Source organism: Mustela nigripes, chromosome 12 (genome assembly GCF_022355385.1).
Source record: "Mustela nigripes isolate SB6536 chromosome 12, MUSNIG.SB6536, whole genome shotgun sequence".
Lineage (NCBI taxonomy): Eukaryota > Metazoa > Chordata > Mammalia > Carnivora > Mustelidae > Mustela > Mustela nigripes.
This window is the reverse complement of record NC_081568.1, coordinates 79,353,948-79,380,295: the sequence shown is the minus strand read 5'-3', so window position 1 is coordinate 79,380,295 and position 26,348 is coordinate 79,353,948. Positions and strand designations below refer to the sequence as shown.

Below are 26,348 nucleotides of genomic sequence, written 5' to 3'. Positions count from 1 at the left end.
GTATGTGACAGAAAATCATGATGGAAATACATGAGTGACTAAAGGTTGGGAAATATGGTTTCCTGGAACTTTACTGGGTTCTCCGTGTCAAATGCCCCCATCCCTGCAACTCGCTCATCCACCCAACTAACTACATCATAGTTCAAAAGAAAGAGAATTTACAGACACTAAATTCTAAATTTTGCATCAAAATTCTTTAATAAATGAAATGACTACACAATGAGGGAGAGACCTAAAGAGACAGCAATAAGAGATTAAGAGGGTCCAAGAAAGAGTATGAACAGACACAAGATACAAAAGGCATGTTGATTAATACATGACAAAGTTAACAACAGGGCTTGGCCCAGGGCTGAAGTCCTGCCCTTTGCCTGGAGAAGCTGTAACACAGAGCTCCCTTTGATACTACCCTAAATTCCACACTGATTCTTTCGGCTATTATTTTATGGCATGGTAGCTTAGTTCAGTCCTGTCCAAAGAACTCTACCGGTCTCTGGGACCTGTTCCAACAACAACACACAATGAGGCTTTCTCTCTCTCTGATAAAGCCAGGAGCCCCTCCCTCTGTCATCTGCTCCTCTGTACCTCCCAAACAAAAGTGAAGTTCCATTTTGTGAAGAATTCAGCCAGCCAACTGCTGCTTTTTCCTCACCTTCCGTTGGAGACAATCAAGTTTCACATTGGCTGTGGGTCTGAGGATGAAATGAGCTCCAAAGACATAACCAAGGAGTCTGATCAACTCCAGGGGAGAGAAAAAGGCATTCATGCCATGGAAGGAAAAGCTGAAAGGGCAGTAATGATACCACAACTCGTACCAATCCAATGTAAACTCATGACAGTAGGAATTTGTCTTACTCATGCTGTATTCCAGAACCAGATACAATCAATGGTGCTCAGCAGGTGCACAGTATCAGATACTGAATGGATAGATAGATGAATATTAAAGAATTAATGAGTGAATGAATGGACAGCTCCAGCAGAGCTGGAAGGAGTAAGCCAAGAAGGAGGACTCTACATTTCCATCTTTCTGCTTAAGAACTAGCAACTGCATAATCAGGAGACCCCAAAGGAGTAATTTTCCCTTTTCACAGCCACCTATGGTAGGTGGTAGATTAAAAGCAGGACTTCTGGATCCAGAGTCATCCGGGCTCATAAGAGAATGCAGCAAAATGAATGTTACTTTGACTTCCTCCAGCACGTGTTCAGACAGCCCAACTGGTCTTGATCTCTAGTGTCTGGAATAAGGAAGAAAAGAGCGATTCTGGGAATGATAATGACTTGCACCAACTGCCTCGACCTCTCCTGGGAAGTTCAAAGCCCTCTACATCCTGACTTCTCTCGAGGGGCTTTTATTTACAGTATACAATTTTTCCCTTTCTTTTCCTCTTTCTCTTTGCTTATCTGAATCTTCTAACCATTCTACAATGAATACAGATAACTAGAGTAATAAAACTGCCTAACACGGACTGATAAAACACGCAAATAAGGCCATTCAAAAAGGACACTGAGCGCACACTTTATCAAGTTCCATTTTAACATGTCTACACTACAAAATTTAACGCTGTCATTTCATGCAATTGTATTCAACTAAGTCCTTTGAAAAGTTGTAAATTTCTGGTAAAAGTCAAGGCTCATGACTTAAAAACATTAGACCTGGTCATACAGGCACGTATCTTAAAAAAAAGGGCCAACTAACTGATGGGCAAGGTGCCAGAGAATTAAACAAGTACAAGGACACAAGCTGAGTAAGTCATGTGCCAAATATGGATACGACATATGTTCTGAGTTCATCCATGGTAAGAAAAGCAGTTCCTCAACTCTCTTCCAGTGCTAGAAACTCCCAGCAGTGCATAGGAGTCAGGGTACCCTCCGCATTGATGAAAGAACTTTTCTTTCTTCATGGGGCTGGTTGGTCTATCTTGGAGGTCAACACTGGTCCCACACAAATGGACCATGCTAGATGTAGCTCAACCACCAGCTAAGAGGGGCCTCTGTTTCTGCCCAGTGCTCAGATCTCACTGTCAATGGCCAGTCTGTTCCACAAAGTGGTAAGAAGGAAATGAGCTGGGCTAGCAATCAAAAGACCTGATTTCTAGGTCTGATTCTAGCCAAATACTGCACAACTCAACCACTGCATGACTCAGTGACTGACTCCATTTTACCAAAACTTAGTAACACCAGCCATATTTCACTGTTTGTTGAGGATAAAACTAAGGTAAATGTTAAATTGGGGGGGGGGGGGGCGGTGGAAAGGAAGAATAGGGAAGGGAGAAAGTTTTTCAGTACCAATAAGCATAATTATACCAGCTAGATGAATGGGATTTCACCACCTCAAACCATAGCAGAAGTTAAGCAAATATAAGAGAGGCAACTATTGTTCAGTACAATGTTGTCCTACAATACATTCCTAAAATTAAAGGAGAAATGAAAAGAGCCTTCGAATTTCTAATTTTCAATCTACCTTCTTCACGAGAAAATGGCAAAGCATTTAAAATACAGCCTGTAAGAACTAAATGAAGATAACATAAAAATAGCCCCCACTTTCCAAGGGCAGGCAAGTGGGGAGCAGGCAAATGGGGGAAGCCACCTGCACAAGATCCAACAGAACCCTCTGGCCCACAAACACCAATGAGCAAGAGGACTGGTGCTTACATCCCATCCTCAGCCCCAGGAGCCAGGGGTTGCAACTCGGGTGTGAACTTGGAAGATTCTGGGGATGTATCAACAAAAGGGGTGAAGAGGTCAGCCAGGGCAAAGACTTCCCAAGGCTGAATAACAGAATTGTCTGTACACAGAGGGGCAGCAAATAAAGCATATTAGACACACCAGAGCTGCGTGGACCGCCTCAGGCAGGCCTTGCTAAGCACATCCCACAGAATCCATTCTCCACTTCTTTTGCATACGCAAGACCTAGGCAGGGAAGGTGAATCCAAAGTGCTGGGCCTCTGGAAATGAAATCTGGGATAGAAAGTGCTGATCTGAGAAGCTTGGGTTTAAAACAAACAAACAAACAACAGGTTGAGATTGAATCCAAGCTTGTCCCCTTACTGGCAGTAAGTTCCACATCTCTCATCCAGTGGCAACTTAAGTGAACAAGTTACTAAACATTCCTGACCCTAAACTGCTCCACACAAAAATGGAATAACCGTATCTCTCTAACACAATTGTTGCTAGGATCAGATTACATCATGACTGAAAGCACTTGACCCAGTATTCGGCTCAATGCACTTCACTCCTATTAATGTCATGCATGGCATCATCACTATTGTTACTACTAATTGGGGAAATGGTTATGTGTACGTCAAGATCACATTACAGAAAAATTCCACTCCCTAAACCCCATGCTAGAGAATGGGCACTCTGGAGCAGGACTGAGGGCTCCCTCCACACTCAGGACCAGGTGCTGTCCTGCCCCACACCTCTCACCACAGTACTATATGCAGAACCTCAGGCCTCTCTGCACAGCACCCAAAGGAAACAACTACTTACCCTGAACAGAATCAACTGTTGGTTAGCCCAAACATGTATAAGAAATCCAACTTGAGCTTGATTCTGGTTTCCTCACACTACCAAAGCGATTGAGAGTGGCATGTACCCAATGGATGCATATATTTACAGAGTGAGATGTCTAAGTAAGTAACAGGGTTGTGTGCTTGTGAGGGTCTTTTCTTGATTTTTTTTTTTTTTTTTTTTGACAGAGAGAGAGAGATCACAAGCAGGCAAAGAAAGAGAGGAGGAAGCAGGCTCCCCACTGAGCAGAGAGCCCAATGTGGGGCTCGATCCCAGGACCCTGGGATCATGACCCGAGTTGAAGACAGAGGCTTAACCCACTGAGCCACCCAGGTGCCCCTCTTTTCTTGATTTTTACTAACCTTTCAAGTAGGTCTCATCCAGGCCTCACTGCAGTTGTCTACTCTCCACAATTACAGAAGAAAACCAGTAAGGAGGCAAAACACGAGGGCCACCATGGATTCCAACAGCCTCCTTCCCAAAACTTTCTCTGGAGCAGTGGTTTCCAGATTTGGGAATCTAAACAACCAACTTAAACTAAACACAGACACAGACACACAGAGACACAGACACACACAAGAATTTATTTGCCACTATTTTATTCTGGTAAGCACAATCATCCAAAAAATGTCTTTCGTGGGGCACCTGGGTGCCTCAGTCAGTTGAGTGGCTGACTCCTGATTTCAGCTCCAGTCATGATCTTGGGGTTGTGGGATTTGAGCCCCACATGAGGCTCTGTGCCTGGCAGGGGAGTCTGGTTGAATATTCTCTCTCTCTCTCCCTCTCCCCCTCCCCACCACTTGCATATTCTCTTCTCTCAAATGAATGAATAAATCTTTTTTTAAATATATTTCCCTATCACTTAATATAACAAACAAGTCTTACCTATTCCAAAATAGTAAGAAAGATACACTCTCAGATTAAGACACAGACCTCTGCTTTAAATAAATTTGGCTTTATGAAACACTCATTACTTACACTGTCTATATTTTTCTCAGCAGAAACTGGGACTCAGCATTTGAGAACTGATACTCTAGAAGGAGGCATCACTACTTTCCTGTTAAGGACTATCAGTGTTGGAAGATTATGAAATGGTATTCCAAGATCTGGGTCCATGAACAACAATGGAAAGGGAAGCCTTTGGACCATGCTGCCAAATATGAAAGGAGAAGCAGCATTAGCCTTCATGGACATCAGGATCTTCGTGGCTAACTCCAGCTGCCCTTCTTCACTCTCGCAGTTGAAAATCTGCCTCACTACCCTTGCTAGGTCCTGAAACTTTAACTCGAGGTCATCACTGCCTAGCTGACTAACCCAAACCTCATTTCTACTTTTAAGCCTTTGTACAAAGCCATTTTTCACTCTCTTTTCTCAAATATCTGCTTAAATTAAATGTAAATTTGCCACATGCCGCACAATTTCACTCCGAATTACCTAAGAGAAATGAAAATAACACATCCACACAAAAACTTGTATAGAAAATTCATAGTATCTATGTACATAACAGCCAAAGAGTAGGAATGACCCAAATATATGTTAAATGATGAAGAGAAACACAAAATGTAGTGTATCTATACAATGGAATACCACTCAGCAACAGAAAGGAAGGAACTAGTGACACACACTACATGGACGAACCTGAAAAATATTAGGCTAAGTGAAAGAAGCCAGACACAGAAGCCCACATGTTGCATGATTCCATTTCTACGAAATACCCAGAAATGGCCAGCATACAGAAAATAGATCAGTAGTTATCTAGGGGTGAGAAGAAGAATCACTACCAACAGGGAGGAGGAAAATTTTTTAGCATAAAAAGTAGATGGGGGGGTGACTGCTAAAAATTATGCTTAATATAATGCTTGGCAGAATTTTGTGAGCTTCTATTCAATGAGTGAGCTATTGTGTGAGTGGGTGAGTAAACATGTGAAGAAATGAAAACTAATTTCCCAGAAGCGTCTCTGATAAGCCTTAAACGAGGTCCACATATCTCATTCACCCCAGACAGTCTCAGTAACCATGTGTAACTAGCAAGTCGCATATAATAATGGTGAATTGAGTTGTGTTTGTGTGTGTGTGTTTGTACATCTGTATACCACATAATTCTCTGGACTAGGTTGAACTCTCTATGCAACTGTCATTTTTGTAGGTCAAAAAGAATTGGTAAAATATTGGTAATTTCATGTGATTCAACCTATACATGCAATTTTTGATGCAAGAGAAAAGACAGAACAGAGGCTTTTAAATCAGACCAACCTGTGTGTGATTCCTGGCTTCAGTCCATTATTTTAAGCTTCAATTTCCTAACGTGGAAAATGGGGATAATCATAGGATCTTGCTAATGGAGTTGCTGTGAGGATTACTGTAACAATATGTGGAAAGCACCTAGCAGTGTTGAGCGCTTCCTTTGTGACTCTCACTAAACTACTGCAATTATTGATACATGCTAATCCTATCTCTTATGAAACTAGACATTCCTCAGTTATCAAAGAGCAGGATTTTCATTCCTTTGGTATTCATGTGTTCCCTAGATTTGCAAACAAGGGTGCTCATTGCTAGAGTCCTGCACAGGTTAAGGCTTCTGAAAGGCTACTGAAGCCTGAGAACACAGTTCCCAGCTGTGGAGCTCCAAGGTGAAAAGTGAACATCACAGCCAGCCATTTAAGATTCCATTCCCAACCTCCTCCTCAGCACAACCTCAGCAATACTATGAAGTAGAAAAAGTGCCTTCACAGAGATTTTCTTATGCTTATTTCTCAACAAAGATTTTTGGCTGCTATGCAACCAGTGTTTTGGTACATGATGGGGCTACTCACAAAAGGCCAGGTTTCTCCTAGCAACAACAAAGGATGAGGCTATGGGAGAAATGAAGAAAATAAATAAATAAATAAATAAATAAGTCATATCCCTACACCCTATTAGACATCCTTTGCACTTGTAGTAATCATAAAGGTAGCCAAAAGATTTCAAACAGGAAAAAACAGGGCTATACTAGGGTTGCCAGAATTCACAAATAAAAATAAAAGACAACCAGCTCAAGTTAAGGTAACCAACAAATATTTGGGGGCTGATTTACACCAAATTTTTGTTCTTTATCTGAAATGCAAATTGAACTGCGCATCCTGTATTATATTGGTTAACTCTAGGTTAAATTGGTCCCACAGATACCTAATTTATTTCCCTAACATAAGGCAATGCATTTTCAATTCAATTAACTATTCATGCATTTTCTCACACACACACATGCGCATGCACACACACACACCTTCCATATAGGCCAGAATGATAAAGTTCCCAAATTCAATGACTCCATCTCTGAAGCTAGTTTAAGGGTCTTCACTGGCTACCGTTTACTGAGGGTGTGCCAGTTCAGTACTTTACATGCTCTATTAGCTCACTGAATCTTCAAAACAGCCTTAGGAAGCAGGCCCATGTACTATTACTTCTATCTTACAGGTGAGGGACTGAGGCTTAGAGAACGAAGGGTCAAACTCAAGTTTAGGTCTCCTAATTTGAGCCAAAAAGTAAAGTCTAGGAACATTTTCATCTGTCCTAGACTCAGTCTACTGTCTCCTCAGGTGTCCCTGAGATCATTCTAAATTTCCAGGGCACTGGCGTGTGAATTACGGCTCAACAAAGCTAACAAAATGTTTTTCCAATATCTACTTATTAATAAAACAGAGAAACTTCAATCCACAAAGCACTCTAAAGGCCCTTCAGGTAAGGACAAAAATTCCTTTTTCTCTCTTCCACCCAGCTCCAGACCTTAGCAATTTCACTTCACAGGAGACTTTCTACTAAAACTAAGGTCAGAAAAAACAAAAGGTGGCCAAACTTTAAATGTGTTAAATCTTCCTATTTGGCTATATTTCTATTAAAGGATGTTCTGAAAATGAGACTACAAGAATCAAAAGAAATCTGAAAAATTGCAACTTCAACACATTCATGTATATCCTTCTTAGCAGTGATAATGGGACTGGGCTACGAGCAACAAAACTGTAGTCATTTCCATAAAAAAAGAAAATTTCCTGGATGTTTGTTGTGAACAAATGCCTCATTCCTATAGAAGATAACATAAAACAGTTTTTCTCAATGTTCATCACCTCTGGAGCTGCCAGGGATTTAAGAAGGAACAGACCCTCTTTGATGTCCATTTTTTCAGTCCAATTTTATCCACTTCCCACAAGGTAACTGAATGAAACCCACATCCACTCTTGTCTCAACAGATAGAAGGCAAATGCTTATATGGACACTCTTACCAATGGCTGGCATTACAGATGAACAGGAATGGCATGGACTGAATTCATTTTTAAAGAATGTTTCCCTGAGAGGTTGGAACACTCTAGCCACAAGAGTTCATGACAAGACATTTTTATCCCTCTTCCCTGTAAGGAAAACAGTTGGATATGCTGACATTCTTCAAACAAAAGAGTAGCCAAAAGCAGAGGGAAATCTTCATCGTATTTGCCTTTGGAAGGCAATGTATCTCCTTGGTAACAGTTCTAAAAAAGAAAAGGGCGGCGGTGGGGGGAGGAGGGGAGCCCTGTACTGAATCTTAACACCTTAGCCAGCAGCCTCGAAAATATGCTATGATTCAGGCAAGGTATTGAATCATAGTACCTTATGATTATGTTTTTTGTTTTCTTTTTGTTGGCTTTAACAAAAAAGGGGCATCTAGTATCTTTCCAAATGGATCTCATGGGTTTCTTCACCTATAAAATGGAGATGGTGCCAACAGTGATACTATCACTACCTTATAAGGCTGTTTCGAGAATTCAATGAGAGTGTATACAGGATTTACAGAAGGTCTGGCACATAAAGCATCATCAGCAGATATTAATTATAACCATCACTGTTCCCCAGGGCAGCAATGGAATCACTGATAAAACTTCAAGATGACAGGAGGTAGAACTGGATGACATGTAAAACACAATTTAAAAGGTTTCTACGGAAATTCCATAGCTCAAGACCAAAGAAAAAAATCAAAGCAATGTCCTGAAAATTATCTTTAAAAGAAAGAAAAAGCAATTAGCCCAGCACTCCAACCAACTAAGCCACACAGTCACGCATCTTGTAATCAAAGATGCCTCACACAGGAAGTGGTCCCTACAGTGAGCTGATTATTGAATCCTACATACAAACATACAGTCTGCCCAGAGCTCCATCGGAGACCCAGTGTTCCTCCTCAGAGAGGATCGGAGCCATACAAGATGGAGGTCTGGACACTTGCTTAGACTGGAACAAGAAATGAACCAGCATCATTTCCATCTCTCTCTGCCATAGCCCCCACTTTCCTCCCACCCTGATGCGAAGACCCCTCAGCTCGCAAAGAGACACCAACGAGGAAGGTCCAAGCACATGAGAACACAGTGCCGGGCTCCTGAGGAGAGTCATGGAAAGTCAGGAAATTACTAAGCTGACACCACAAGCAAGTCTAGGAATGAAGCACAAAGTAAAGGATTAGAAAAGAAAAAGAGCTTGGCCTTCTGATGGCAGTTTAAAGAAAGAGAAGCCCAAAATAAAGAGAGAGGGAGGGAGAAGGGGAGGGAACGGACTCCAATGAGTCACAGAGAACAGACGTGAATAAGTTGTGCAACCTCCCAGCTCTGCACCCCAACCTTTAAGTTAGGATGAATGTATTCATCCTTTATCCATTTAGTCTGGATTTTTGAGAGTTATTTATTCTGTACCCACTGTTCTCTGAATCACTGTAGCAAACAATGGGAGATAAGCACAGTCCCCCTCAGAGCTCACATTCAAGGGTAATAGGAAGATAACAAGGTACCACCTTTAGATGTGCCCCAGTGGACTAAGCCATCTCGTTTAACATTGTACATCCCACAGCTCAAGCCAGTGAATTCAAGCAAGGGAATAAGCAGCTGTGAAGCCGATTATAAATGTGCTCCGGTGGCTCATGTCACTCCCTATAGCGCATGGAACAGATCCTGCTGAGGATTTCACAGGTACAAAGAATCACTACCTCAGCCTCAAAGAATCACTACCAGGAGTGTTGAAAGATGGGGGAAGGTGTGCCTGCCCAATATATTATAAGTTAAGACATTTCTCCTTATGACCATGTATGGAGTGGTTATTATGTTCCAGTCACTACACAGACAACTTAGATATATATTTTTTAAAGAGTTTCTTTATCTATCACAAGGAGGCAGAGCAGCAGACAAAGAATGAGAGGAAAGCAGGCTCCCCGCTGAGCAGAGAGCCTGATGCGGGGCTCGATCCCAGGCCTCTGGGATCATGACCTGAGACAAAGGAAGAGGCTTAAACCCACTGAGCCACCCAAGCAATTTAGAATATAGTCACATGCCTATCGAGGCCAGAATTTAAGTGGACCTTATAGTCTAAGTTGTAATAAGTTATAAGAAGGCTCCAAAATGCAGAAAAGAAATCTCCAAAGTGGGAGAGACCATTAAGAGATACCTCTAAAAAACCCACAGTTGTTACTTCTGACAGTAGTCACTACTTAAAGAGTAACACAGCAGGAAAGGTGACCAAACTAATGAGGTGTGTTGGATTTTCTGCCAAACATATTCAAGGCATCTCTTCAACACATTCTAGTTTGGGAAGAAATAGAATGACCTACACAGGGCAGCTGACATACCCAGATAGCTGTCAAAGGCTGTTGGGCTTCAAAAAGCAAATACACACCAGCAATGGCCCGGTGGGTAAAGAAGCCTGGGTTGTAATCAGACCTGGGTTTCTTTTCTCTTACAACCCTCAACTAGGCAATTCCTTCCTTTGGGGTTTAGTTTCTGCTTTTATAAAACTGCAAGAACAAGAGAAAAAGGAGAAGCATGGGGTTAGGGAGAGGGACATATGACCATTCACCAAGGGTGTACACATGAACGGCAGCCTCCAAACCCAGCTTTAGATGACAAGAGTTGTTCCTGGCGGAAACTCTTAGCTCATCCCCTTCCTCCTACACACCAAGTACACTTTCACCATCACCACCCTTCCAAGCAGAGTAGTTTCTGAAAGGCACCTCTTGTGCAATCTACAACTTCCTAAAATGATGCACAACGTTCCACTTGAGGGAACAATTAGAAAACAATATCCAGCAATGCACCAACCAAACCCCCTATTTCCTCGATGCTGGCCCCAGCTATGTGCCAGAATGGCTGGGCAATGGACCAAGAGGTAACAGCAAAAGGTCACTACACTGGGAAGCCAGGGGCAGCTTCCAGAGGAAATAACACTTGAGCTGAGATTGGAAGGAGGAATAGCAAGTGGAAGGAAGGTGGAGGAGTGCTGCATCAGAGGGAACTATGTGTGCCAAAGCTCAGGGTGGGAGGCACGTGAGCATCAAAAGGGGTGAAAAAGAGGCCTGATGGCTGGAAAATGCAAAGATGGTTATGAGAGGAGGCTGGAAAGGCAAATGGGCAGGACCATTATACACAAGTACGATGGGGGGCCAGGAGGGGTTCTAAGCAGTAAATGATAGAAAGAAGCCCACCTGTATCCACCCCCCACAAAGTGGCCCATTATCTACTAAACAGAAACCAAACCTCTGCCAAAGCTTCCAGAAGCATCCATGAGTCACCTCTGACGGACTGCCTCTCAACACTCAACACAACTATTCACCTCACTACCTGTTTGAAAAATGAACAAAGCCATTGGCAGCATTTATGAGTCTTGCAGACCACCATTCTATCTAATTATTAAAAACACTTACTGGTTTAATACTGCTTTTCATGACGCCTAAAATAAGTCCTTTAATCACTATCTATCCCAGCTTTTCCCATGTACAAAACAGGAACCCTAGCATTTATCCCTACCTACTCCCCCACAAGTATGCATTAGGGATTAGGGAAATGATGTTTTCAATGCTGTTTGAGGTGTATCTGTATTGTTTAGTTCATTAAATTTTTATTACATCACCATGCTGCTCAAAAAGCTTACAGTGGCTTCCCAGTACCCAGTGAAGAAAGAAAGGCTCTTCACTGTGGCACCCAAGCCTTCCACAATCTAATCCCCAAAATCCTAGCATTCTTATTGCAGAGCTGCTCCAGCCAACCCAGACTAGCTACAGTTTGAGCAAACTCGGCCCTCTCTTGTCTCCACATTTTAGGTAGTGAGATTTCCATTGAAACTGGAACCCTGTTGCCAATCCCTCCCTAAGTCCAGACACACTATGTGTTGAGACCTACAGTATAGGTAGGCAGTGGCCAAACAAAGGGAGATAGAGAAGGCACCAAGGACACCAGGTGGAAGGAACAGAAATAGTAAGTGGACTGAAGCTGGGAAACCCATCATTCCTTCGAGAAAGGGAAACAAATCAGAAAGACTGAAACACAGTGCCTAGACAGAGGCAGCGTGAAGATGAAGGAAATCAGGCAGGGCCAGAGTCTGCAGGGCTCGGAAACCCTGTCCAGACAAGAGGACCTTATCTTAAAAGGGCTAATGGAAAGGTGCTTGAAAGCAACCATACTAGAATACTGAGAACTGTTTTAGGGAAGGTAGAGCGTGCCTCTGAAAACTTTTTCTGAAACCCTCTTTCAATCCACTTTGCCCACCAATGAAATTCAAACCTTTTAGGAAATATCTGTGGCAATTTTAATAGCAGTACACCATTTCTTTTAACCAGAAATTATAATCATAGAACTACAGACCTAGTAGGAACTTTAGCAATCATTTACTCTAACCCCTTATTTTAAAGATAAGAAAACTACAGAGCTCAGAGATTAAATGATTTGCTCAAAGACAGATGCAATTTGTGGCACAGTCAATATTCAAACCCAAGTCCCATGACTTCTAGGCCAGAAAGAATAGGATGTAGTTAATATTCCAATATAGGAATCAAAGCATTCATTCATTCATTCAATGAATATTTATTTACGTACCAGATGCCATTCTAAGCACTGGGAATACATAAGAGCAAAGACAAATACCTTGCCCTTATAGAGTTTTCATTCTAGCAAGGAGAGATAGACAAAAAGAAACCACAGTAAACAAATTATATAGTATGTTAGAATGAGAAAAGTACTACAGATAAACTAGAATGAAAAACTGGGATGGGAGAAGGGCTGTCAGGGGAGGCCTCACTGAGAAAGTGACAACAGAGCAAAGACCTGAACAAGGTACCTGCTTGCAGGACAAAATGACAAAACCTGAGAAGTGATATGATTTCTATCCATTCCATCATAATTTGCCTGTACAAATTACAGCAGCAGGGCAGAGATTTAGGGGAAAAATTTAGTCCTTTTCCAAATATTTCAATCTATCCACCAAGTTCAACAAACAAAAATCCACAATTCCAGGGGTGCCCGGGTAGCTCAGTGGGTTGAACCTCTGTTTTCGGCTCAGGTCATGATCCCAGGGTCCTGAATCGAGCCCCGCATCGGGCTCAGTGGGGAGCCTGCTTCTCCCTCTCTCTCAGCCTGCCTTTCTGTCTACTTGTGATCTCTCTGTCTCTGTCCAATAAATAAATAAAATCTTTTTAAAAAATCCACAATTCCAACATTTTTTTTCTGATAAAGCAGAAATTCTCCTTTTTGCCTTTAATAAGAGACATTGATAGGCTGATAAACTGGAATATAGTAAAAAAGTGGACATGAAGGGAATTTCAGGCTGGAAGCAGAACAAATACATATTCTGCATTTTTATAATGAACCAAGCCAATTTATTTCAGTTACTGCCAAATATGAATTACAATGTGGGTCACTTCCTGAACACACCAGAAATGAAACTGAGATTGGTATCAAGTTCCCAAAACCTGATGAAGAGCTGCCCAAAACAGAGAAAAAGTAGGCATCAAAAGAGGAAGAACAATGGAAATTACAAAGACTCTGAAAGCTCAGCCCCATTTCCCCAAGAATATGCTCAGCAGTAGTAAAGGACCAACATCATGATTCCAAAGAGCCAGTATTTTCTCAGCAATCCTTACAATAACCCCATGAGGTAAGTACATTGCTTGGACCCACTCCATAGAAGAGAAAATTGGGGCAGGTGAGTCTCTGAGAGCTTAAAATGCCCAGAGTTCACGAACCATCCAGACAAGACTAGAACCCAGGAACCTACACTGGGACTCGGCTAACGTGGCCCTTGGCTAGTTTTTGTATGACCTATGAGCTAAGAATGGTTTTTACATTATCAATGCATTGTAAAAATCAAGGCAAAAAAGAAACATCTGCAACACAGACCCTACGTGGCCAGCAAAACCTAAAATACTTACTGTCTGGCCCTTTACAGAAGTTTGCCAAGCCCTGTAGTCTAATCCACTATGCGAGATAGACATGGGCAGATTCAAAATAAGGTCTACCGGATGTAGTCTCCCAAACCCTCAGTATTATAAGATGAAAGAGTCAGGCTTTGGAAGACCGCAAACTAGCTTTCATACTGGCCAGGCTGTAAGACAAGCAATCATTGGCTGGGGAATCAACGGATCTGTTGCATTACCTAATAGTTCTCATACAACGCTCTGCGTTTATTGTTTATAATTTGTCCCAGCAGAGGTGGGTCATCTCACCCTGACACCCACCTGATGCCCCACTCCCTGTTCATTAGGCACTTGACTCCCAAACACTATTCTCAGGCTGCCCACAGTCTGCCCAATTCTGGTGGGCCCCGAGGCTTCAAAACCCTCTTTTATTTGTTCCTCTCCAAATGTGAATTTCCAGGGTAACTTTATTAAAACATACTCTGGAAAAAAAAAAGAAAAGGAAAGAAAAAACCATGATAGCCCACATTAACTTATCAAAATGTGGAGAAGAACCATGTGGCTTTTGGGAGGCAGAACCCTTTCTCTTCCTTGGATGACCCTATTCAATTTGCTCAGGCTAGTGTGGAGGAATTTTGTTGCCTTGGCCGCCTGGCAGCTATCCCCTCTTCTTCTGTATTTATAGCATAGCACCCTAATATTCCTCTGGGAAAGCATCCCTCCCAGACTTTCAGAACATTTATTTCGTATGCTGTTGACTCCACTCTGGGTTCAGGCCAGGCGAGCTTCAAGGATTATCTCAAGGACGAGCACATGACTCAACAAGAAGTCAATGAGAACCACTATCGGGGCTTCAGTTCAAACTCTTGGCTTCAAGTCATCTTGCCAACCTGAGGAAAGAGGCCACCTGAGAATGGCACCAGCCTAAAGGAAAGCAGAATCGAAAGATGTAGGGATACCAGGGTCCTGCAGACACGATGTGAGCAACAGGACTCGGGCCAGTCTGAAGTCAGAACATCCTTGGGCTTTCCAGCTACCTATCAAAATAAATTCCCTTTCTGGGACGCCTGGGTGGCTGAGTTGGTTAAGCAGCTGCCTTCGGCTCGGGTCAGGATCCCAGCGTCCTGGGATCGAGTCCCACATCGGGCTCCTTGCTCCGCAGGGAGCCTGCTTCTTCCTCTGACTCTGCCTGCCACTCTGTCTGCCTGTGCTCGCTCTTGCTCTCTCTCTCTCTCTCTGACAAATAAATAAATAAAATCTTTTAAAAATAAATAAAAATAAAATAAATTCCCTTTCTGCTTTAAGCAGCTAGGATCAGGTCCTTCCCTCCTTCATGCCACAAAGCTGCCTGTCTGGCCCAGAGCGGAGGCACTGTGTCTACAAAGTACTTAACTAAAACCAACTCAAAGGATGGCATTAGGATAAACTGCATTCATGGTTGGCAGAGTGCCTCACCAAGACTCAGTGTCCATGCTGACACCAAATGGAGTTTACCTCTCTTCCCCCCAAGTAATCAGGGGACATGGGGCTCTCTGACAGATGCCAGGGCCTTCTACTGTAATATCGTTATCTGATTAGAGCTGCACTGGTAAAGCTCTCACAATATTTCCAATTAGTACACTTTTTCTCTTTCTACCCCAAACTAGTAAGCCTCAAGTTCACTAAGTGAAGAGACCACAGAGGAAAAAAAAGCAAAGGAGATTTAGAGCCAGTGGAGGAGTTCTCTTGCTTCTATTATGTCCAGGGTTGCCTGGCAACTGGCCTCAGCCTGGTCATTCCAGCGGAGAAGCAGAGGAAAAAAAGTGAGACCTCCAGGTCTTGCAGCATGTCCTGTTTATGGCCCCATGACTCCAGGGCAGGGATGGGCTCTTGCTGTTCTACAAAGCTAGCAGCAAACAGCCGACAGAGCACCTGCTGTCTTCAGGGGCTCTCCCATGGGCTTCTGCCTCTCCCACACTTGTCAAAGTTCCTTTAACTTCTGCCTTCAGTAAATGTTCCCCCAAAACAGATTAAAAATACTTTAAAAAACAACTTGATAGGAAAACAGAGTAAAGGTTCTGACACAGAAAGAACTTTAATATTATTATTTAAAGACTTTTTTATTTATTTGACAGAGAGAGAGCAGGACAGCACAAGCAAAGGGAGAGGCAGAAGCAGGCCCCCCACTGAGCAAGGAGCCTGCCCTGGGGCTCAATCCCAGGAGCTGGGATCATGATCAGAGCAGAAGGCAGATGCTAACCAACTGAGCCACCCAGGCATCCCAATTTTATTATTTATTTTAAAACATAGAAACTACCAAGGAGTGAAAGGGACAGTGTCTAGTCAGGAAAACACCACAGACCAGCTGGTGTTTGAGGTAGAGGATTTTCAGGATTTTCTGGAATCCTCCAGGACCCTTCTCATTCCACTGCCACCTCCAAGAATTTCAGATGAAAGCAGAGCCACAGGGCTCTCTGCCTCTAGGTCATGTGCTAATTTCCTAGAACTGGGACGCCTGGGTGGCTCAGTTGGTTGGACGACTGCCTTTGCTCAGGTCATGGTCCCGGAGTCCCGGGATCGAGTCCCACATCGGGCTCCCAGCTCCATGGGGAGTCTGCTTCGCTCTCTGACTCGCTCATGCTCTCTCTCACTGTCTCTCTCTCAAATAAATAAATAAAATCTTAAAAAAAAAAAAAAAAAAAAAGAAAAAACCAGACCCTTTCCCAAAATATTTAAAATTAGAAGTAAGCAGAAAAAAAAATTTCCTAGAACTGAGAAGTCCACAGGGATGGAGATTTCTGCATTCGGCAACAGATTTTAGTAGAAACTGTGGTACCAGATCCCTAAATGGCCTGTACACAGCAGGAGAAGGAGAAAAAGATGTGGGTCAATGAATCTCTAGTGCTTGCATGTCGCCAAACGGGTCATCTGCGTGTACAAAGATAGCTGTGATGCTGTTCCTTCTCTGGCTCTGCCCACTCCTAAATTAAACTTCTAAGAATGACTGGCTTTCTGGAGAACACAGAGAGCCTGAGACACAGATAAGAGACTGACTCTAAGACTTAAATTCTATTTAGCAAGACTCCAGTCCTAAAAGTTAAGATGCTGTATGGGAAGCATCTTTTATTGGCTTAATTCCTGTTAAGACCCATTTATCCACATGGAAATACCCAAATAAACTGTTATTAAATCTTGTAAAAAGTCACTACAGTGTTGCAGAAAAACCTTCTACAGAAATTATGCCTTGGGGGTATCCCCTGGAAAAACAAGAGATGTGGTTCCAGAATGAACACGCTGTCAGCATACAGTACACAGAGGCCTATAATGTGAACAAATGTGGGAGAATAGTTTTTAATCTTTTTAGAGGAAAATGAAAATTAAGTATTTTGTAATTAATTCTGAGGCTTATAATGGGTACCTTCAAATGAGAGAGTATGAAGCAGATATACTCTGAGTCAAAAATCTCTCTTTTTAAAGAAAAAAATAAGTAAATACCCTTGTTGATTTAAGAGCTATAAATCCATTTCTTCTAGGTGTGAAGATTAGGAAAGGAATCAATCGATATAGGTTAACTAGCCAAGCCAAGGAGATGGGGACCTCCTGCTCGGTACTACTTATGACAGAGATTTAGAAACTTTAGATTTTTCTTCCCTTTCTTCCATTCGAGAAAGTAAAAAGATAGAGAAAGAGATCCAACATAAAGAGCACAGGCGGAGGGATGAGAAGCAAGGAGGAAGCTGGTAACAGCATTAATCAACTCTTAGTTCTGATGCTTGATTTTTTTTTTAACCCCATTTCTTGAGCTACCCAAAAGGAAGACTGGGTCCCGATCCAATTAAAGCAGTCACACATGATCTGTCCAAGGTGAAATCTTTAAAACAAATCTAAAGAGAGCCAAGGGATGCTTGAGGCTGTGAACACTCAGAGGCACTTTGAGAATACAAGGCAAGCGGTCAAGCTGGACTCTTTGAAGGCACATTTGATATTATTTACTCAACTTCTACCAGGGAATTCAGAGGGTACAAAGTACTTTCACAACTAAAACAGGAAATGGCATAAAGCAGGGAAAGAAGGGATGGCTACTTAAGACGTTATAGATCAGTCTTTTAGGTGGTCAAAGGACTTCTCTGAGGGGACCTGAAGATGAGAAGAAGCAGATAACCACATAGATACATAAAGATCTGAGGCAAAGACACTCCAAAGGAACAGTAATGGAAAATGCTATGGCTGGAAAGTGCTCAGTGTGTAAGATGAATCTGAGACAAGAGAAGCTTAAGCACAGAGAGGAGACTGACAAGGTAGGCACACATAAACCATGGTTAATGAGTTAAAATTATATTCTGAATGATGGGGCAACTGGGTGGCTCAGTCAGTTAAGCATCTGCATTTGATCAGGTCATGATCTCAGGGTCTTGGGAATGAGCCCCATGTCAGGCTCCCGACTCAGTGGGGAATTTGCTTTTGCCCTCTCCCTCTACCCCTTCCCCCTGCTCATGTGTCTACTCTCTATCTCTCTCAAGTAAATAAAATAAATCTTTCTAAAAAATTATATTCTGAGTGACATGGGAAGCCAATGGAAAATTTGGGATAAGAGTGATTTGATAAGGTTTATGTGTTTTAAAACCTCAGTCTGCCTGCCATATGGGGATAGATTTTATCTCGCCAAACTCACTAAGGCTCTGGGTGGTCATGACTACAGTGAGTAAAAAAGTTTTGCCCATGAAAACAGAAAGGAAAAAAAATATGATCCAGCAAAGAGTCTCTCCACCAGGTGATAGCTTACAATTTTCAAAAACCATGGTCACCAAGTATTAGCCCAGAATATAAGATCATTCAGCACCTCAGAGAAGCATTCTCTGATGACATAATCTACACTTACTTCCACCCACTACTATCCATCACTGTCAGTCTCATTTTATGACCATCTTGGTGCTTTTATCTAAGAGTATCCTGTTAGTTCTTTTACTTGTGCAGTTTATATTTTAGAGGGCAGACAAATTAAACAAGAGTCAGAACTTTGTCTTGTCTGGAGCTACGCTCGCAGTATCTACAACAATGCCCTAGTACATAGATGGTGTCCACTAAATATTTGTTGACTGAGCTAATGAAGAAAGGATCATATCTGTACTGCTACTCGAAAGAAACAAAATATCCTACCAGTCCCCAACTCTGGATTCTTTTCTAGGGCAAATTGCTTCTCCTGGGTTGTTAGGACTAAAATGACTTCAGAAATTCAGCAGACGTAAGGAGAGAGAAGAGTTCCCTTCACCTGGATCCCAAGATAACGCAGCCTACATATGGCCTTGGGATGCTCATGCCATTGTTTTTCTCAGAACTGGCCAAGGGTTCAAGTTTGCTGAGAGGCACCAATTCTGGAGTAACGTGGGGGCAACAAACCCCTAAAGAAGGGAACAGGCCTAAATCATGACCAGAGAATGGAGCTCACCTTCCTCCAAATCAACGTTTACACAAAAGACAATTTTTATAGAAACAGTATTGCAAGAGATATTTATGTTAGAGTCAAAGAAGAACTCACTGTTAGAAGTTACTTAGGTGCCTGCTCAAGAAACTGATGGTGTGTACCTGTGGGTGGTGAGGCTGGGGTTGGGATGAGAGAAGCCCCTATGGGATATGTCACTTTCATAATGGCCTTCGACAAGACAGTCCTGAAGAAAGTACAGAATGCTGTGATTGACAAGTTTTAAAACCAAGACGTCCGGATTAAGGTCAATATAATACTGGCCAGAGTACAAGCTTCAGTCTAATTTCTAGAGATAAGTGTTAATATGTTTCACTTCCAGTCAGAAAGCCAGAGACTCTATGCAAAGACAGCACCAAGACAATTTTTTTAAATTTCCATACGGGCCCTATCTTACAAAATGTGAAAATAATTAGTCATTAGAGTATCTGGCTGCTGTGATTTTATGCCAGATGCTTTACCTCATTTAACCCTTATGATGGTCTCAACTCAAGACTAATACCCCATTTTATAAATGAGGAAACATAAGATTCAAGGGATGAGGCTCAGGTTCCATAATCAGCAGTACAGCACCAGTTAAGAGTAAAAGGGCTGGTAACAGACCAACGTTCCAAACCTGGCTGCAACAATTTGAGTTCATTTGACTTTCCATGCCTCAGTCTTCTGGTCTGTAAATGGCGATAGTATAGTAGTACATTTCTCATGAGACTGTTGTGAAGGTTCAATGAAATCAAGTTGGTAAAACATGTAACGAAAGGGTATGACACACAATAAACAGTTAAATGGCGGTAGCTATACCATTACTATTATTATAGTTCAAATAAATTTAACATCATGTTTTCAACATATGAAACTCTTCTTCATTCTCTGGCACTCTGAGAAGACATCTACTCTTTGTCCCCAAGGTTCTGCTCTGCCAGCAGGAGAAAGAGGTGGGCAACCAGAGAGAGTTAGAGCTGCATCTTAAAGAGATGGAAAGAAACAGAAGAGCTGCCTATGTAAATTTATCTTATGGAGATAATTACAGTATGTCTCTAAGGACAACCGTTACAGACTAGTCAACAATCATGAAAACAAAAAAAAGAGAAAAACATCTTACTGTCCAAAAGTGAGTCACCAGTTAAGTAAATCTTGACACAACATCCCTGGAACATTGTGTAGCCACTAAAAACAGTCTTAGAAAGCAGTTAATGATACAGAAAGATGATCATGACCTATTGAGTAGAACAGGTTATAGAACCAAAATGACTATCTCTAATCGGCACTATTGGTATAGTTTGCATTTTCTTCTTTACCTCATCTGTAATTTCTAAATTTTCACTGGAGAGCATGTGTTGTACCTATAAAATAAGAAAAAAAAAGTCTGACTTTGGATTGCTTGACTTTTTTCTTTTCAAATGACTAGCCTATGTCACCAGAAAGAACAGGAAATATATATCTCAAAAAATGGGAGGAGCACCCTGATATTTTGCTGTTAATGGCTTTGTGAACTAAGAAGTGGCAGCTTAAGGAGGCAGACCTTATCCAGGTCTCACTGAAATTTGTTCAAAATATATTATCCTGGAGATTCTAGATGGAATACCTGGCAAAGACTCAGATATCACACCCAGGTCTCTGACCTATCCCAAATAGGTTTCTGGGTCCCTAATTGGCATTATAAATACATAATTATATCTGGAACTGTTCAACTAACCCAAATAACATGTTCTAGTTCAGTGTCCCCAAATTTGTCGTCTTGAAATATAAATCACTGACCTACTTTGTTAAAGACAACTTTAATAGCACCCTCTACCCTAATGATAAAAAAAAGGGCTGCCTAATTGTGATCTCTGTCAAATAAATAAATAAAATATTAAAAAAAAAAAAAAGGCAGGGAGGTGCCTGGGTGGCTCAGTGGGTTAAAGCCTCTGTCTTCGGCTCGGGTCATGATCCCAGGGTTCTGGGATCTAGCCCTGCATCAGGCTCTCTGCTCAGAGGGGAGCCTGCTTCCTCCTCTCTCTCTGCCTGCCTCTCTGCCTACCTGTGATCTCTGTCTGTCAAATAAATAAATAAAATCTTTAAAAAAAAAAAAAAAAAAGGAACTTGAGGCTTGTATCAGGTGCCATTAGAGAAGCAGAAAATAAGCACCTAAATGCTCCCTGTCAATGCAGCTGTCAACCAGTGAGCAGGAGGTTCTGTACCCATCCTGGCTCTGAGCTTGTCCTTTTACCTCTGAAACGTAACACAGGATGTGTAACAGGAAAGGAAACCCCAGAGAGCTCCCCCACCCAAAACGGGACCGCTCCCAGCCTATACTTCCTAGTACTATAGATTCTCAATCACCTTAAATCTTGTGATCTCTTGAGCTATAATCCCAAAACTCCCCAAATCATTTTCAGGTCATTCTTACTTACAAACGCTTTGCTTTTCCCATTACAAAGAGATGGGAGATCAGTCCTGTCTTTGGCTCTTTAGCAAGGCCACCCCAGGATTGGGGGGCAAAGGGGGTAGAGAGCAGGCAGTCAAAGAATGAGAGGGAGAAAGGAAGGGAAATGAAAAGGAAGGAAGCAAATGAGAGAAAGAGAAAACAGATGGTGAAGAACGAGTTACCTACATTTGGGCTGAAATTTCTTAGAATAATACAAGGTCTTTGGTAACTAAGAAGGACTTTCATGTTAAAAGCTTCAACACCCCAAACCATCATCATTTCAGCACGTAAAAAAATTACTTATCAATAGCTTTATCAATAGATAAAGGGATAAAACCCTCCAAATACAACTATCCAAATCAGAATACTATTGGAATTTTTTCCTCTATAGGTATATAAGTTCCTCTCTTCCGCTCAAAACAATGCACCTACCTACGACTGGATGTTGGGTTCTTCCTTCCTACTCTCACCAGGAAACTGCTCTCTCCAAAGCAAGAGCAGAACCAAGAGAGAGAGGTATGATAAAATAGGTCTTAAACCAGAGACCTGCATGCACTCATTAGCCCTGCTGCACCAGCAAGTCTGTCTGAAGGAGAATAGAGAGAAACTGAGTGCCAGATCCAAACATCCTGGCATTGAAATCACAGCATTCCTGGGATCTGCAAACTGTCTGGATACACCAAAGGAAAAGGATATGTGGCTTAACAAGATCAAGAAACAAAGCTGACAGGACAGCACCATACTTGAAAATCCTAAGGAAGTGGCAGCTTAGGGCCAGGGGGGATGGGAAGAATGGGGGAATAATGGTTAAGGAGTGCACAGTTTCTTTGGGTGAAAGATGAAATGTTCTAAAACTAATTGTGGAGATGGATGAAAAATTCTGTGAATATACTGAAGCCATGAACTGTACACTGTAAATAAGTGAATTGTGTGGTATGTGAATTACATCTCAACAAAGCTGTTTAAAGAAACCCCAAGAAAGGACCTCCAAGGTCTCCACCCACCATTGCCTCACCCTATGCTGGCACATTTGGGGAGTTCGGTAATATGACTGCTTGAGGTGTCACATTAAGAGACATGACTCATCCTTCTCCTGCCTAACATTTTACAAGTTTCTTATTTCAGATAACCATCAAAAAACATTTCATTCTTCTTTCATAAAGAGACTCAGTTCTCCAGATTCAAGGGAATGGGGGAAGATTAAATCCCAACATTCTGAACCCAGACTTATGAAAACAAGCCAATTTTAAGTTATCTTCAGCTGGTGATCATCTTCATGCTTGAACTCTATGCTGCTCCAAGCACAAACCCCCAAGCCCTGTTGTTGTCTTTTCATTGCAGTATAGTGTGAAGTTATGCTGCCCAGAAGAGCTGGGGGAGATGAAAAGGAAGCCAAAGTCTTATCCCAAAAGACACTAAGGCCAAAAGCTCTCGGTTCCACTCCAATTTTCTATGCAATGGAGCAGAGCTTCCCTGCTGAGGAGCTGATTACAAGCATGCTGGCTATGTAAAGAGGAAACAGGATTTCTTTCCAGAGAGAGAACCATCTTGTTGTTCTAAACAGAGCTGGCAACATGGTAGCTCACTGACCTTGCATGCTGAGCTCAAGGGGGCTTCAGTCAGAGGGCTGGGAGACCTCAGTAGGAAAGGCTGTCTGTAGCCAGAAGGCCTGGCCTGTAAACCAGAGGCAGCCAGTGCAGCAGGGAAAGTGAAAGGCTGCAGGTGTGGAGGCATCCATCCCCAGTGCCTGCCTGGCCTCAATATTACCCACAGCAGGAGTTGTGAGGCTGGTGAGCTGCTGGATGCTGGATAAGCAGCCCAAGTAGGCTGTATGTCAAACATCTCAACGCACTAGGCAGATACAATTGCAAGAAAGCCCTGCCTGTGGAAAAGCAGCCCAGAGAATTTCTTGAAAAGCAAACAACAAGGGAAAAGTAGCACAGAGCCCCTCCCAGTGACACCCAGAGGTCTCACCAGCAGCGGCCATGGGGTGCTCTTTCACCCAGCCCCCTCAGACTGCAGAGAACCAGCTAAGATCAGAACACAGATAAGGAGGAAGCTGTTGCCAGAAATGAGTTGCCCCAGGGCACCTTTGAGACAGGAGAAGGAGAGATCAGCTCTCTGGGTTTGCACCTCCCCCTCCCCTCCCATAGTCCTCAAACCAGTCTCCCTCCTAATCTCCCCCAGACACTGAGTCCCCTGGAGCTGTGCAACAGCTCAGCCAGCTCATTATGCTTCCTGAATGTTTTTGAAGAAAAAAATGTGCAACATAATTACAGGCTCTGACCCCAAATGACTTTAACCCTGACAAGAGCACCCAAGACTCACTGTGGGAAAAACGTTTGCCCTGTGATTGCTAGTGAACATAACGTTTCCTTTCAGGAGCTTCCCCACCCGCTCTAATGCTACAGAAGGGTCTGGACTCACAGGCCAAGCTCATGGAACAACTAGATCCTAGGCACGGAGCCACAGGCTGAGATGTTGTGAAGGCGTCAGAACTTGTACATTTTCAAACCATTCCTCGACCTATCATAATGGCTCCTTCCAGAAACCGGAGAGGTTCCAGCATGAGGGTAGCTGGCACAGTTTTGTGCATTAAAGGGGGACAGAGGATTTGAGACAACTTTATGTAAAATCTCTTCCAGCCAATTCCAAGGACCCCCTCCATGCAAATCACTTGGGGGCCTTGCAAGGAATGCAGATTTTGAGACCTTACTCTAGAGCACACATAAAACAATCTCCTGGGGGGAGACCAGGAATCCTCAGTTAAGGGAATTCTTACCACATTCATGTTTAAGAACCACGATCTTAGAACATGGATAATCTGTAGAAATGTCCAGAATGGCCCATTCCAATTACAGGACACTTACCATGTGCAAGCTTACTCTGCTAAACACAATACCTACAATTATCCCATTTATTCCTCACAATATTAAAAGATGGATACTTAACCACCCTTATATTTGGGCTTTCTGCAGTTTCATTTCCAATGTCAAATCCAAAGGACTTTGGGCAACCCCTCACCCAAAGTAGCCAAAATGAAACACCTTGTCATTAGAGCAAAAGTCTCTCCCATTCTCTTCAACCCACCTGCTCTACTAAATGCTGCTATTCTCCTTGATTTTGGCCTCCACTCTCTTCTCCCACTGCAAGCCAGTGGTTCTCCACCTTTGCTGCAGAGTAGAATCACCAGGAAAGCTCTGAAAATTCCCCAGGCTCAGGGCACCTGGGTGGTTCAGTCAGTTAAGCATCCCACTCTTGGTTTCAACTCAGGTCTCCATCTAAGCATCATGAGATGGAGACCTGAATCAGGCTCAGTGGGGAGTCTGCTTGAAGATTCTCTCCTTCTGTTCCTTCCCCGACTTGTGCACTCTCTCCTTCCTTCTCTCTAATAAATAAATCTTTAAAAAAAAAAAAAATTCCCCATGCTCACATTACCACCCAGACAAATTATATCAGAATCTCCTGGGATGAGTCCCAGCTCCTCAGACAATTTCAATGGGCAGCTAAGGCTGAGAACCATTGCCTGGGTTTCTAACAGCACCTGGTGAGAGGCAGATCTACATCATAACCTGACAATCTCTTTCCAGAACATCAGACCTCTGCTTCCCACTGCCTTGTAGGTGCTTCCACCTACATATTCCGTGGGAACAACTCAGCAAGGACAAATCTTACTTAGCCCCATACCCCCTATCACACACCACATTTCTCCTGTGGTACAGAGTTCAACCCATACCCCAAGATCTAAGATAGAAACTGGAGACACCCTGGCCTCCTCCCTCCTCGGTCTACTGTTGACTACATGTTCTTTTCGCCCACACCAGCATGTCTCCTCAGAAAAATGTCATGGAATCTTGCATTCTCCTCCATAATCTATCAGTGTTTGTGTGAATATTCAAATAATTATTCCATTGAGTGAACCAGATTTTCAGCAAAGTGTACTCCCTGTCACTTGCTCTGTATACTCCCTGGCACACTGCCACCTCCCCCAACACCCATACCTAGTCTGAGAAACACATCCTTACCTCCCCTCCCCTTCCTTCCAGGCACCATGACCAGATGGTATCCGTCTTCTCACACATTTCTGCCTTGGGACAGTGTTAAACAGATTCAAGTTCAAATCACTGGTACAATATGGGAGTATTTTAGGTGATAAAATGACAAATACTTTTCAATTTAATGATTATGATTTAATGGTTACATGAACATATTTTAGGAAAAAAATACTGCCAATTACATCAAACCTGCAATTTTGGAATGCTATAAAGTTCCCTTTTGAAATGAAGGGAGGCTTTTTCAAAGTATAAAAAACAGTAGTAAAGGTGGGGCAAAACTAACAGAGGTGGTTTTAAATGACTTATCATTAGGAACACTGCCTCTGTGGACTTGAAAAGCCTTCACCTGCCTTTCCTGAAAGGCAGGTTCCTTTCTCCACAATACTTTCAAACTTCTAATGGTACTGTGGACTATCTGTACTTCCCCTGCCCAGGATGCTGAGCACCTGGAAGACAATGACTGTGACCACCCTGTCCCAGAAACTCTACCACTAGAAACCTTCCATCCCAACATGAGCTGTCACAGGAAGTGAAGTAAAGACCACACAGGACAGATGGCACTATCCTACCCTCCACTGAGGAAAGTGCTAAGCATGGTAGGAGAGGCAACCACAAGATATGTTTGATAAAACACCCTGTTCCCTCACCCCTCCCCAGAAATTCCATTGCCCAGAAAAGCTTTGCTGACAGACAAGGTGTACCTTCTGGCCCAAAGTCCATGTGATTACCCTCCTTTAACACCTGCCAAACTTC

General features: G+C 42.6%; 1 protein-coding gene across 5 annotated transcripts in view; it reads right to left on the bottom strand.

The window, feature by feature from the left end:
* The window catches only part of ARHGAP26 (Rho GTPase activating protein 26), a 414,796-nt gene that overhangs the window by 373,009 nt on the left and 15,439 nt on the right, over nucleotides 1-26,348 (bottom strand). Inside the window, exon 2 of one of the 5 annotated variants that reach the window (XM_059417820.1) lies at nucleotides 3,870-4,044. The exons of the other annotated variants lie outside the window; for them this stretch is intronic. The gene's annotated coding sequence lies outside the window, so the exon portion shown is untranslated. The remainder of the gene's footprint in view (nucleotides 1-3,869; nucleotides 4,045-26,348) is intronic. 5 annotated transcript variants of the gene reach the window in all.